The sequence below is a fragment of the Bombina bombina genome, chromosome 1, assembly GCF_027579735.1.
Source record: "Bombina bombina isolate aBomBom1 chromosome 1, aBomBom1.pri, whole genome shotgun sequence".
In the NCBI taxonomy this organism is placed as follows: Eukaryota; Metazoa; Chordata; class Amphibia; order Anura; family Bombinatoridae; genus Bombina; species Bombina bombina.
Window position 1 is genome coordinate 1,214,649,981 of NC_069499.1, and position 13,729 is coordinate 1,214,663,709.

Genomic DNA, 13,729 nt, shown 5'->3' on the forward strand with positions numbered 1-13,729 from the left:
CTGTATTTTGTAAGTTTGAAAAAAATCAGTTCACAAAATGAGTTTCCATATCAGATAAAGAAACCACATCTCTCTCCAGAAGATCTGTACAGCCATATAAATAAAACGCTTTGTTTTCATTAATGTAATTGTGTCTGAATTCACTAATAATATTAACAGGTACAATTGAAAGACACATTTGTTTTAAATAAAGAGTTCACTTTTATCACTTTATATTTACTCACCTGAGTTGCATCAGTAGACTTTTTGTAACAGCACAAAACACTTTTTATGTCCATAATTTCGAGTCCAGGTTTTACTCACAACTGATTTTTCTCTGCTCTAGACTGACTCACCTAGTAAACCTTTCTGTTATTATTCTAATGACATGAATATTTAAATCAAGGTGTGTATGTGGCACCGCCCCCCATGGTAGCCAGTTATTGGAACAGAATGAAATGTCAGTGCAGTGCCCATACAAAACCTCATTGTTTTAAAGTCAGATTTGTTCTTGCTGTCTTTGCAGAAAAGCCTATAACCAAGGGAAATATGTTTTAATATAATAGCTTATGTTTATTTAAGATGTTTTTCTTATATTTGTTTGTATATGTATTTGGTCTACCATGTTGATTACCAGCATAACAGAGCAATAATAAAAATACTATAACATGCTAGAGTATTTTATTATTGTACTATTGTTTGAACATAACTATGGAGTTAAAGGGATAGGAAAGGCAAAATTAAACTTGCATGATCCAGATAGAGCATGTAATTTTAAGACACTTTTAAATTCACTTCTATATTCAAATGTGCTTTGCTCTCTTGTTATCCCTTGTTAAAAAAGAATATGCACATATTCTACACTAGTGGGAGATAGTTACTGATTGGTGCCTACACACATTTTTCTTTTGTGATTGGCTAACTAGATGTGTTCAGCTAGCTGCCAGTAGTGCATTGCTGTTCAACAAGAGAATTATACAAATTTGATAAAAGAAGTAAGTTGTTCAAAATTGTATATTCTATCCAAATCATCAAAGAAAATTTTGGGGTTTCCTTTCCCTTTAATAAAGGGGCATAAAACCTATTTTTTTTATTTCACGATTCAGAGTTAGCATATGATTTTAAATTTTACAATTTACAGCTATTATTTAATTTGTTTTTTTCCTTCAGTATCCTTTGTTGAAAAGGACACCTAGGTAGAGTCAGGAACTGCTGATTGCTCGCTGCACATATATTCCTCATGTTATTGGCTCACCCAATGTGTTCAGCTAACTCTCAGAAATGCATTGCTGTTTCCTCAACAAAGGATACCAAGAGAATAAGAAAAAATAGATATTAGAAGTAAACTGGAAAGTTGTTTAAAATTGTATGTTCTATTTGAATCATGTAAAAAAACATTTTGGGTTTCATGTCCCTTTAATCAAAATCCTTTATAAAATCTTATCCAATAACATATCTGCAAAAATACCCACATACTTTAAAAGTGAATCTTGCAGAAAAATTATTAGAAGGTTTTTCTAAAGGATTGTGATTGTTTAAACCAAGCTAAGCAGTTAAAGGGACATATATAGAAATATCTAATTAAAAATAAAAAGAACATTTTCATCTATGGAAAGAACATAATGATTCAAAGTATTTCTATTCAAAACACATTAAAACATATTTTTACAGTTAATGATGACTCATTTTTCATTATAGATTCCACTATTGGCTCTCTACAAATGTCTGGTGTTTGATTATGATGGCACAGGGCATCCACAGCATATGTGTGTATGCTGCTGAACAGCAATATATTTTCATGCAAACTTTTTTGATAATGAAACTATATATTAAAATAAAAAAAATAATATTAAAATGTGAAAAGCATTTGTGCACATTTTATTTTAACTATTATGTTCCTTGAAATAAATGTCCCAAAATAATATTCTAATAATTGTTTTACTGAATAACCTAATTTATTCTTTAAAATATACTTTCTTTTTTAGTGACTTGTAGAGCGGGTGTGACTGCTCTGCACGTCACTAGAATGAAGAACACAGTCATTGAGGGGGCTGAGGGAAGGCTCTTGATTGACAGGATATTACATCTAAAATATTAAAAAAAATTTAAAAAAATGATGCAGTTTAATTGTGATTATATTTTTAAACAATTATTAGCATGTTTCAGTAATGATATAATTTATCATCAATTTAATACATGCTTAGGTCATGTTCTTGTGATTGTCTAGTAATGTATGACTTTAAAATAAGGCTTGTATACAAGTAATGAGCCTTTTGTGCACTTAATTAGCGTTCAATTACACATTGTTTGCAAGGAATAGATTTAAAACCATATATGGTGATAAACAATGGTGAATTCAATGATTGAATCATTACATCTTAACAATTATTTACTGCCATATATGGTGGATATGACGTTTCTAACCATATATAGTATTAAATAATTGTTAAGAGTTAATGCTTCAAATATTGTATTAACCTTTGCTTATAACCATATATGGTAATAAACAGAATCTTCAACTTATATGTTATTAAACAATTGTTAAGATGCAGTTATCCTTTCAACCTTTATTTACAACCATATATGGGAGAATTGTTTTTAACAATCTATTTAATTGAACACTCCTTAAAAGCAAATAAGTAGCATTACTTGTATACAAATCTTTTTTTAACTCATAACTTACCAAGTTATCACAGCAATATCAAAAGGTGGAAAAGTTATAGGACTATAATTTAAAAAAAAAAAGATATGTGTAATATATCTAAGAAAAAAAAATGTAAATAAAATCAACAAAGGAATCATGTCAAATCTTGTTATTAAGTTATGTAGATAAATAATATAACAAAACCATGTCAAGTTTTTAATTAAGACATTTAAATAAGACGACAATTGCGCTAGAAGTAAGCTTTTTGCACTCATCGGGATGTGCTTGTATTATGAGTTGAAAGTAAATCTCTTGCACAAACCCTACAAGTGCAAACAGCTTACTTCTATTCAATTACTTCAATTAGACTATCACACAAACGATAACCTAATCCCCCAGAGAAGTCAATGGGGGGAAAAAATGGAAAAAACCTAACACCTTACTCGCACGCAAACCCGATCGCATGTTCTCATATCGCAAACCGACCGGGTATTCACATATGCACTAACCCGACCACATAATTTAATGGGTGCTAACCCGACATGAAAATATGAATATTTCACATTCCATTCTTCACATAGGAGAAGATGTTCTATTTATTCTTAAATACATATTTCTATATATATAGCTCATGATATTTTTGTACAATATATCTATACCTATATATATAGATGATAATATATAGGTATAGATATATACAGATATATATAGGAATATCTCTTTAAAAATACAAATAACATAATCTGCTATGTTGCAATAGACAAACAGGAAAAAACGCACCCGCGACTCACGTTATCTATTTATTATAAAACTTCAATATTACACATGAATGCACTTACTAGAAGTATGGTACTAAAATGTCTTGAATCAAAGAAAGTCTCTGGACCCAAATGAGCCCTCCATCTCTCCCGACTGCTGGATGTATCTCCCGTTCCTTAGAGATTTAAAGCTTGAGTCCGTCTCTGTGCTTGTACTCCTAACGGTTCACACACACCTGCATCTGGCTGTGGTAATTATCCTCTCTCCTTACCTTTCACTGGACGCGTTTTGTCTACTCCTGGATAGACTTTATCAATACTGTAATTAGCGTATACCTATTCATCTAAGGAAGACCTTTAAATTTAAATTTACTGGGTCTGCTTGACGCTCCGCCCTTTTACCCCATTCTGGTTTCCTCTAATAGTTCAACTCTTTTGTCAATATTAAATGTTACAATACAGCTTCATAGTGCGGCATAAAATGTACAAAGAACGTAACATTTGAAACATAAACACTAAACCACTTGAAAACTAAAAACAGCACTAGAATTGTATCATCTTGTTTCAACTTCCTTAATTCTAATACGCTTTTCTAACTCACATTATTGTCATCTTAATAAATTAATATGTTACTTATTTATGTATATTATTATATACCATCTATGTATACTATTCTCTCCTCATTTTCTATCAGTAATTTAATTATCCTTATTTTCTATATGTACCACCACAAAGATTATAATTTGTTTATTCTGTTATAGCATGAGTGCTTGTAAATCCATGTCTATATTTAGTCCCTTTGGGGACATGCTTTGTAACTTATGGATCCATTTAGTTTCATCCTTTCTTAATTTTACAAGGTGATTACCTTCATTGTCACTGGAATTTGTTCCAGAACCTTGAACTTCATACCATTGCTGTCACAGTTGTGTCTAACTTTGCAATGATGCGATACACAGTGTCCGTCTAGCCCCTTCTTAAAGGGACAGTCAAGTCCAAAAAAAACTTTCATTTTTCAAATAGGGCATGTAATTTTAATCAACTTTCCAATTTACTTTTATCAACAATTTTGCTTTGTTCTCTTGGTATTCTAGTTGAAAGCAAACCTAGGAAGGCACATATGATAATTTCTAAGCCCTTGAAGGCCGCCTCTATTTTATTTACTTTTCACAGCAGGGGAGGGCAAGCTCATGTAGGCCATATAGATAGCATTGTGATCACGCTCGTGGCTAGTGGCAGACACTGCACTAATTGGCTAAAATGCAAGTCAATAGATAATAACTAAAAGTCATGTGAGTAGGGGCGGTCAGAAGATGCTTAGATACAAGTTAGTCACAGAAGTAAAAAGTGTATTAATATAACAGTGTTGGTTTTGCAAAACTGGAGAATGGGTAATAAAGGGATTATCTATCTTTTTAAACAACAAAAATTCTGGTGTTGACTGTCCCTTTAATACTAGTCAAATGTTCATATACCATACGTTTTAATTTTTTCTGTATGACCTATATAAATTATTCCACAAATGCAGGTGTTACGGTTACCCTTAGTCTCGCTGAGAGATGGACCGCTTAGTAGCCTGGATTCCTATTGCTGAAGAGGGGAGAAGCTGCTTTAGATAGTATTCTATATGAGTCTCGCAAATGTAGAATAATCCCCCTTAGCTGTAGTACAGCTAGGATACCCTTCTGTCCACAAAAACGAGTCAACGCTGCGATTGAGGGACAACCAAGAACTGAGGACTGGGATGCCCAGCCTGCTTTTTATTTAGGTTACATGCACACAGGGCACTCCCAGGGGGTGAAGCATAAAATCACCCATCACACATTTAGACAACGCCCTTGTGACAGGCCACCACAGATAACAAGTACACACAAGAAAACAATTGAGTCCTTCTTATCACCTAGCAGTGAATGCTTATCACATAAACTTAATTACAGTACACAATATGCTAGGAAACCTGCCTCAGAAAATAGTTTTCTCAAAACTGAACAGAGTTAACCCTTTATGAAATGATACTTGTTACAGTTTTCTTGGAGCCCTTCTTAGGCGCTGGCTTGGCTGGTTCAGGCATTGCTGCTGGGAAATAAGTTCTTCACAACAAAATAACTAATGCTTCTGTAACAGTGCTCCCTTTCTGTGGAACACTCTGGCAGACATGGTCTGACCCCTTTTCGGGGCAGACTAAGGCTGTCCAGACCGCTGGTTATGCAGGGCTGAGGTCGGTTTGTCTGGACAACCCGTCGGCGTTGCCATTCTGTTTCCCAGGTCTGTAAGTAATGGTGAAATTGAAGGGTTGCAACGATAAACTCCAACGTAATAGCCTGCCGTTATCTCCAGAGACCCGGTTCAGCCACACCAACGGGTTATGGTCGGTGACCAGAGTGAACTCCTGCCCATATAAATAGGGAGTCAATTTCTTTAATGCCCACACCAAAGCCAAACACTCCTTTTCGACCGCTGCATAGCTGACTTCGCGGGGCAGGAGCTTCCGGCTGATGTAGGCAACTGGATGCTCCCCTCCATCTTCGCCTACTTGGCTGAGGACGGCTCCCAGCCCGAACGTGGAAGCATCTGTATGGACGATAAAACGTTTGTTAAGGGCTGGGGCCGCCAAGACAGGAGCATTAATTAGAGCATTTTTGAGAGCCTGGAAAGCCGTTTCACAGTGGGGAGACCACAGGACCTGTCGAGGTAAGTTCTTCTTGGTCAAGTCAGTCAGGGGTTTGGCAAGTGTGCTGTAGTCTGGTACGAACCGTCTATAGTACCCTGCCGTGCCCAGGAAGGCTAGGACCTGAGTCTTAGTGATGGGGGTGGGCCAATTGGCGACAGCTTCTATCTTGGCCGGCTCTGGTCGCTGCTTTCCACACCCCACCCGGTGACCCAGGTACTGTACCTCGGCCATCCCAAAGTGGCATTTTTCTGGCTTCAGAGTCAGGCCAGCAGCCCGGATCTGATCCAGAACCATTCCTACGTGAGCTAAGTGGTCCTCCCAGGACTCACTGTGGATCGCTATGTCGTCCAGGTAGGCACAAGCAAAACTCTAGAAGCCATCCAGGAGCCTATCCACCAAGCGCTGGAATGTAGCTGGGGCATTCTTCATCCCAAACGGCATTACCCTAAACTGATATAAGCCAAATGGGGTGACGAATGCCGACTTGGGGATAGCCTCCGGGGCCAGGGGAATCTGCCAGTAACCTTTGCAGAGGTCAATAGTGGTCAGGTAATTTCCCCTGGCTATACGATCGAGTAGCTCGTCTACCCTGGGCATAGGGTAAGCGTCCGTCACGGTCTTTTCATTGAGCCTCCGATAGTCTACGCAGAACCGGGTGGTCCCATCTTTCTTGGGCACCAAGACAACTGGGGAGGCCCAGGGACTATCGGAGGGCTCAATTACCCTGAGTTGGAGCATCTCATCGATCTCCTTCTTCATTCCTATCCTAACTGCTTCGGGGATTCGGTACGGAGCCTGGCGCAAGGGAGCTTGTCCCGGAGTATCTACCTGGTGGGTGGTTAAAGTAGTGTACCCTGGCTTCGGGGAGAAGGTGAGGTGTTTGGACTGTAGGAGTTGGTTGAGCTGCTCCCTTTCAGTGGGGCTAAGTCAGTCTCCTATCTGAACCTGAGCCACTATACCTGTGGGGAGACTCTTTTCTAATAGGTCTGGAATGGGTAGACTGTCGGGGCCTTCCTGAGGGGAACAACATACGGCCGTCACGTTCTCTGGTCGCTCAAAATATTCCTTGAGCATGTTTACATGGAATGTCTTTCTAAGATTGTTGTCGTGGCAGCTAGCTATCACATAAGTGGTGTCTCCCCTTTTCTCTACGATCTGGTAGGGGCCCTGCCAGGACGCCTGCAATTTGTCTGTCTTCACCGGCTTAAGTACTAACACCTTTTGTCCTATGGTAAAGATTCTCTTTCGGGCCCCCCGATCGTACCATACTTTCTGTCTTCTCTGGGCCGACTGGAGATTAGCCCGCACGGATTTGGCTAATTGCTCCATTCGGTCCCTGAGTTCCAGCACGTATGGCACAATGGGGACACCGTCAGTCTCCATCTCTCCCTCCCAGTGCTCCCGGATCAGGTTTAGGGGTCCCCGTACCTTTCTTCCGTAGAGCAACTCGAAGGGAGAGAACCCTGTCGTTTCCTGGGGCACCTCCCGATAAGCAAAAAGGAGGTGCGGCAGAAAGCGTTCCCAGTCTCGGTATTCCTGAGTGAACGTCTTGAGCATTTGCTTGAGGGTCCCATTGAACCTCTCACACAGCCCGTTTGTCTGGGGGTGGTATGGGGAGCTCAGGAGGGACTTAATTTTGCAAACCTGCCAGAGTTGTTGGGTCAATTCAGCCGTAAATTGGGTGCCTCGGTCGGATAGGATTTCTTTTGGAAATCCTACCCGGGAGAACACCTGTACTAGTGCATTCGCTACTGAATCCGCTTGTCTGTTGGATAGGGCAACAGCCTCTGGGTACCTGGTAGCGTAGTCCACTACGGTAAGAATGTAGCGCTTACCGGAGGGACTAGGGGTAGCCAGTGGTCCCACTAGGTTAATAGCAACCCGGCTGAAGGGTTCCTCTACAATGGGCATATTTACTAGATGGGCTTTAGGGTGATCGCCTCGCCTTCCTACTCGTTGACACACATCGCAGGTGTTACAGTAAGTTCTAACGTCAGCGTGTACCCCTGGCCAAAAGAACATGTGAGTAATGCGGTGTAGGGTACGAGTTACGGCTAGGTGGCCTGCTAAGGGGATGTCGTGGCCTATCTTGAGGATTTCTTGACGGTATTTGTGGGGCACAACCAGCTGTTGCCTACGCTGTCCCCTTTTCTCTGTCCAGCGGTATAGTTTCCCTTTTTCCCATAAGAAGGTTTCGTTATCTGCCCCGCCCCCTCCGGTCTCTGCTCGTTCCCGGTACTTTTGTAAGGTCGGGTCAGTCTTAGACTCTGTCTCAAAAGTATCTGGGGTGTCCCAGGGTATGGGGCCTAACATGTCAGGCAAAGTCGGGGTAGGTCTTACCTGTGTCTCCCGCACTGGTGAGAGTTCTCGCTCCGTCCGGGCTTGGGCCCGTGTAGTCACTGGGTCCGCCTCGTTGTGGCATACTGGAGCATAGGCAGAAGTCATGGGGCCCAAATCATTGCCCAGTAGTATTTCGGCAGGTAAATTATCCATTATGCCCACGTTCACAGCCCCCTTTCCCGCTCCCCAATCAAGATGCACTTTAGCTGTTGGAATTTTGTACACATCCCCCCCCGCCACTCTAACGGCCACAGTCTGTCCAGATCGCTTGTGCTCCGGCACCAAATGACTATGTACCAGCGTGATAGTAGCCCCTGTGTCTCTCAATCCCTCGGTAGATCGCCCCTCGAGCCATACCTTCTGCCGATGGTGCTGGCGGTTATCTGAGGCAGCATATACAGGGTCCGCCTCGTGAAGCGGCCCCAAATATTCCTCCATAGGGGCCTCTTGGTTAACACAGAGGGTCCGGGCCAGACGATATGCCCCAGAGGGGTAATTGTAATTCCTGGGTGTCTGGTGCGTATTAAGGGGGCAGCTAGCCATGAAATGCCCTGGTTGCTTGCATCGGTGGCAAGTCGGTCTGGGACGCTCAGAGCTGTTATTGGATGGTCCTGAGTGTCGGGCGGGCACTGCGGGCACCGGGGCTCGGAATTCAGCACGAGGAGGTGCACGGTAAACCTCTCTGGGTTCGACCCGTGCTGGAGCTCGGTAGTTCATGGGTTCGTGAAGACGGGAGTCATAATGTTCATCGGCCAATTTGGCTGCTTCTTCTAAGGTAGAAGGTCGCCTGTCTCGCAGCCATTCCTTCCCTTGCTGTTCCATGCCAGTATAAAAATGTTCTAAGAGAAACAATTGTAAAATTTCCTCACCAGTCACCGCTTTACTTCCGCTCATCCAGTGATTTGCCGCTCTCCGCATTCGGTGCGCCCATTCCATATGGGTATCGTTAGGCTTCTTTTTCGTGCCCCGAAACTGTCGGCGATACGCTTCCGGAGTTACCGCGTACCGTCGCAACAGTGTCTCCTTAACTAGCTCATACTGTGTCACTTCCTCAGCACCCAGAGTACGAAAGGCTTCCAGGGCTCGCCCGGATAGTTTCCCAGACAATATCGTGGGCCACTCCCTGTTGGGAATCTGGTGCAGGGCACATTGCCTTTCAAAGTCCGCCAAATATTCATCAATCCCTGTCTCACTCTCTAGGAAGGGTCGAAATGCCGCATAGGGTATCTTGGGCCTCCCAGCATTTTTGACAGGGATGATTACCTGCGGGGCTTCAGCATTGCGGTGTGCGTTCGCTAGGTTGAGTTCGTGGGCTCGAGTCTCTCGTATATCCTTGTCCGCTTCCGCCATCAACTGCTGTACCAATTCCATGGAGGGGTTCGGCCCGTACAGTGAGAGCCTCTCCCGAACAATCCTGGTTTTTTCATCACTAATCGTGGTCGGTGTTTCCGCCATTGTGAAGCTCTGATCCAGTTCGGTCAATTCTGCGATCAGCTCTCTCCTCGGCCGGTTGCTGGCGTACCCCCCTCTGCTTTCAAGTAAATCCTTTAGGGTTGTACGCTTCAATTTTTCGTAAGCGCTCTCCATCCGTTCTGTACCTCTCCTAGGAAATCCAGGAAAAATCCCACCGCTGCCGCCAAATGTTTTTTTTTTTTTTTTTAAATATATTCTTTATTAAATGAGGCACATTTGAGACAAAAACAATTATAGTTCAGAGACCAGTTCATCTTACAAATTGCATTACATTTTGTTTCATATTACATAACCAGGGGAGGAAACAGGGAGAAAAAAAAAAAAGAAAACAAGAAAACAAAAGCAAAGATATTTTCCCTTCCCTTCCTCCTTTCCTGATAAATTGTCTCTGTATTTCTCAATCTAACTACCCAAATGTGCTTCTTTTACTTTGGATTTATATAAAATAAAAATAATAATAATAATAATAATAATAATAAAAATGAAAATAATAAAAAAAAAAAAAAAAAAAAAAAAAAGGGAAAAAGGAGAAGGGTCCTCCCCCTCTCACCCCCTCCCATACCCTCTCACCTTTTTCTTTCTCCCTTTTTTCCTTCCCTTTCCCCTCTTTCTTCCTCTCTTTCCTTTTCCCTCTTTTATTTTATTTTTCAAGAACGAATACACCACCAACTTGTATATTAGACTTCTCTAAACGAAGAATACCAACTTGGTGGAAATATGTCTAAAATAACTAGTTCTGCAAATGTCTCAGAGTTTAAAAAGGGGTACAATATTTGTTTCTGGATCTGAGGTGTATACGTTTTAATTATAGGTAACCAACCTAATATAAATCTTTTTATTTTATATTCCTTAACACTCTTAATATGAAAAGATTCGAATAAAATTTGGTTTTGAGTTTCTTTGATTATCCTGGATAATGAGGGTGCAGCTGTAGATTTCCAATTTTTTACTATCAACTGTCTTACCAATAATATAAGTGTATTTAGTATTCTATCTTGTATACCTAAGTCAGCTGTATGGCTTTTTAAAAACATAACTAATTCTATGGTAAGATGTATATTTATCTTGTAGAGTTTATTTATCCAAAAAACTACCTTCTCCCAAACCTGCTTCATTTTAGGGCAGGAATAAAACATGTGTAGGATATTTGCTTCCCGGAAATTACAACGTGGACAAGTTGCTACTTGTGATGGAAACATTTTCATTAACCGGGCCGGGGTTATATAGAAATTATTGATAAGTTTAATATGGGATTCTTTCCAGCTCATGGATATAACCAAATTTCTTGTAATTGATATACTTGTATTCATTCTTGAAAGATCCAAATTAGGAATATTAACTTTCCACTTATCAGAGGTTTTGTTGTACGAAATCAGGCTCTGCTTGGCCAATAGGATATCATATAACAGAGAGATGGATGTGAAACCAGCTATATATTGGCATATATATACTTTAATATCCGTCCATTCCTTAAATTGATTCCTACCCCTCCTCATGTCATCAATATAATGTCTTAATTGAAGATATGCGAAAAAATTAGTTCTAGGTAGGTCAAATAATTGGGAGAGGGTTTCAAAGGAGACCATATACCTGTCACTATCTAATACTTGGCCTATGCATTTCAGCCCCTTGTCTGACCATTTTCTAAAGATATCTTGGTTAATTCCTGGTGTAAAACCTGGATTACCTGTGATAGGTAAATACTCTGAATAGCATGGGCCCATATCAAGTATACTACATAATTTATGCCAGGCTATAACAATATTTTTAAGAGAAATTAAACAGTCTATATTAGCAGGTAATTTTTTTGGCAAACAGTGTAAGATAGTTTTAAGGAAAAAGGGATATGCAAGAAAGCTTTCCATATCATTCGATACCACCCCATTTACACCTGTCAACCATTCAATCGCTATTTTAACTAGAACAGATAGATTATAAAGATGAATGTTAGGTAATGCAAGCCCTGCCATTCTATATGGTTGGGATATCCTTTTTAGCGCTATTCTGGGTTTCTTTTCTTTCCAAATAAAGTTAGAAAAGGCAGAATTTATTCTCCTTTGATCTTGTGTATTAATAAAAAGAGGAAGATTTTGCAATGGATATAATAGTCTAGGAAAGACAATAGTCTTGATTAGATTTACTCGTGCTGATAAAGATAAAGGGAAAGTTGTCCATAACTTCAAATCCGTAATAATTTTTTGAATCAGAGGAGAGAGATTTGCTGGATACCATTTATTAGGATTGGAGCTAAGTTTAAGCCCTAAATAGTTAAGAGTTTCTGTAATTTTACCCAGAGGGGTAATTGTAATTCCTGGGTGTCTGGTGCGTATTAAGGGGGCAGCTAGCCATGAAATGCCCTGGTTGCTTGCATCGGTGGCAAGTCGGTCTGGGACGCTCAGAGCTGTTATTGGATGGTCCTGAGTGTCGGGCGGGCCCTGCGGGCACCGGGGCTCGGAATTCAGCACGAGGAGGTGCACGGTAAACCTCTCTGGGTTCGACCCGTGCTGGAGCTCGGTAGTTCATGGGTTCGTGAAGACGGGAGTCATAATGTTCATCGGCCAATTTGGCTGCTTCTTCTAAGGTAGAAGGTTGCCTGTCTCGCAGCCATTCCTTCCCTTGCTGTTCCATGCCAGTATAAAAATGTTCTAAGAGAAACAATTGTAAAATTTCCTCACCAGTCACCGCTTTACTTCCGCTCACCCAGTGATTTTCCGCTCTCCGCATTCGGTGCGCCCATTCCATATGGGTATCGTTAGGCTTCTTTTTCGTGCCCCGAAACTGTCGGCGATACGCTTCCAGAGTTACCGCGTACCGTCGCAACAGTGTCTCCTTAACTAGCTCATACTGTGTCACTTCCTCAGCACCCAGAGTACGAAAGGCTTCCAGGGCTCGCCCGGATAGTTTCCCAGACAATATCGTGGGCCACTCCCTGTTGGGAATCTGGTGCAGGGCACATTGCCTTTCAAAGTCCGCCAAATATTCATCAATCCCTGTCTCGCTCTCTAGGAAGGGTCGAAATGCCGCATAGGGTATCTTGGGCCTCCCAGCATTTTCGACAGGGATGATTACCTGCGGGGCTTCAGCATTGCGGTGTGCGTTCGCTAGGTTGAGTTCGTGGGCTCGAGTCTCTCGTATATCCTTGTCCGCTTCCGCCATCAACTGCTGTACCAATTCCATGGAGGGGTTCGGCCCGTACAGTGAGAGCCTCTCCCGAACAATCCTGGTTTTTTCGTCACTAATCGTGGTCGGTGTTTCCGCCATTGTGAAGCTCTGATCCAGTTCGGTCAATTCTGCGATCAGCTCTCTCCTCGGCCGGTTGCTGGCGTACCCCCCTCTGCTTTCAAGTAAATCCTTTAGGGTTGTACGCTTCAATTTTTCGTAAGCGCTCTCCATCCGTTCTGTACCTCTCCTAGGAAATCCAGGAAAAATCCCACCGCTGCCGCCAAATGTTACGGTTACCCTTAGTCTCGCTGAGAGATGGACCGCTTAGTAGCCTGGATTCCTATTGCTGAAGAGGGGAGAAGCTGCTTTCCATAGTATTCTATATGAGTCTCGCAAATGTAGAATAATCCCCCTTAGCTGTAGTACAGCTAGGATACCCTTCTGCCCACAAAAACGAGTCAACGCTGCAATTGAGGGACAACCAAGAACTGAGGACTGGGATGCCCAGCCTGCTTTTTATTTAGGTTACATGCACACAGGGCACTCCCAGGGGGTGAAGCATAAAATCCCCCATCACACATTTAGACAACGCCCTTGTGACAGGCCACCACAGATAACAAGTACACACAAGAAAACAATTGAGTCCTTCTTATCACCTAGCAGTGAATGCTTATCACATAAACTTAATTACAGTACACAATA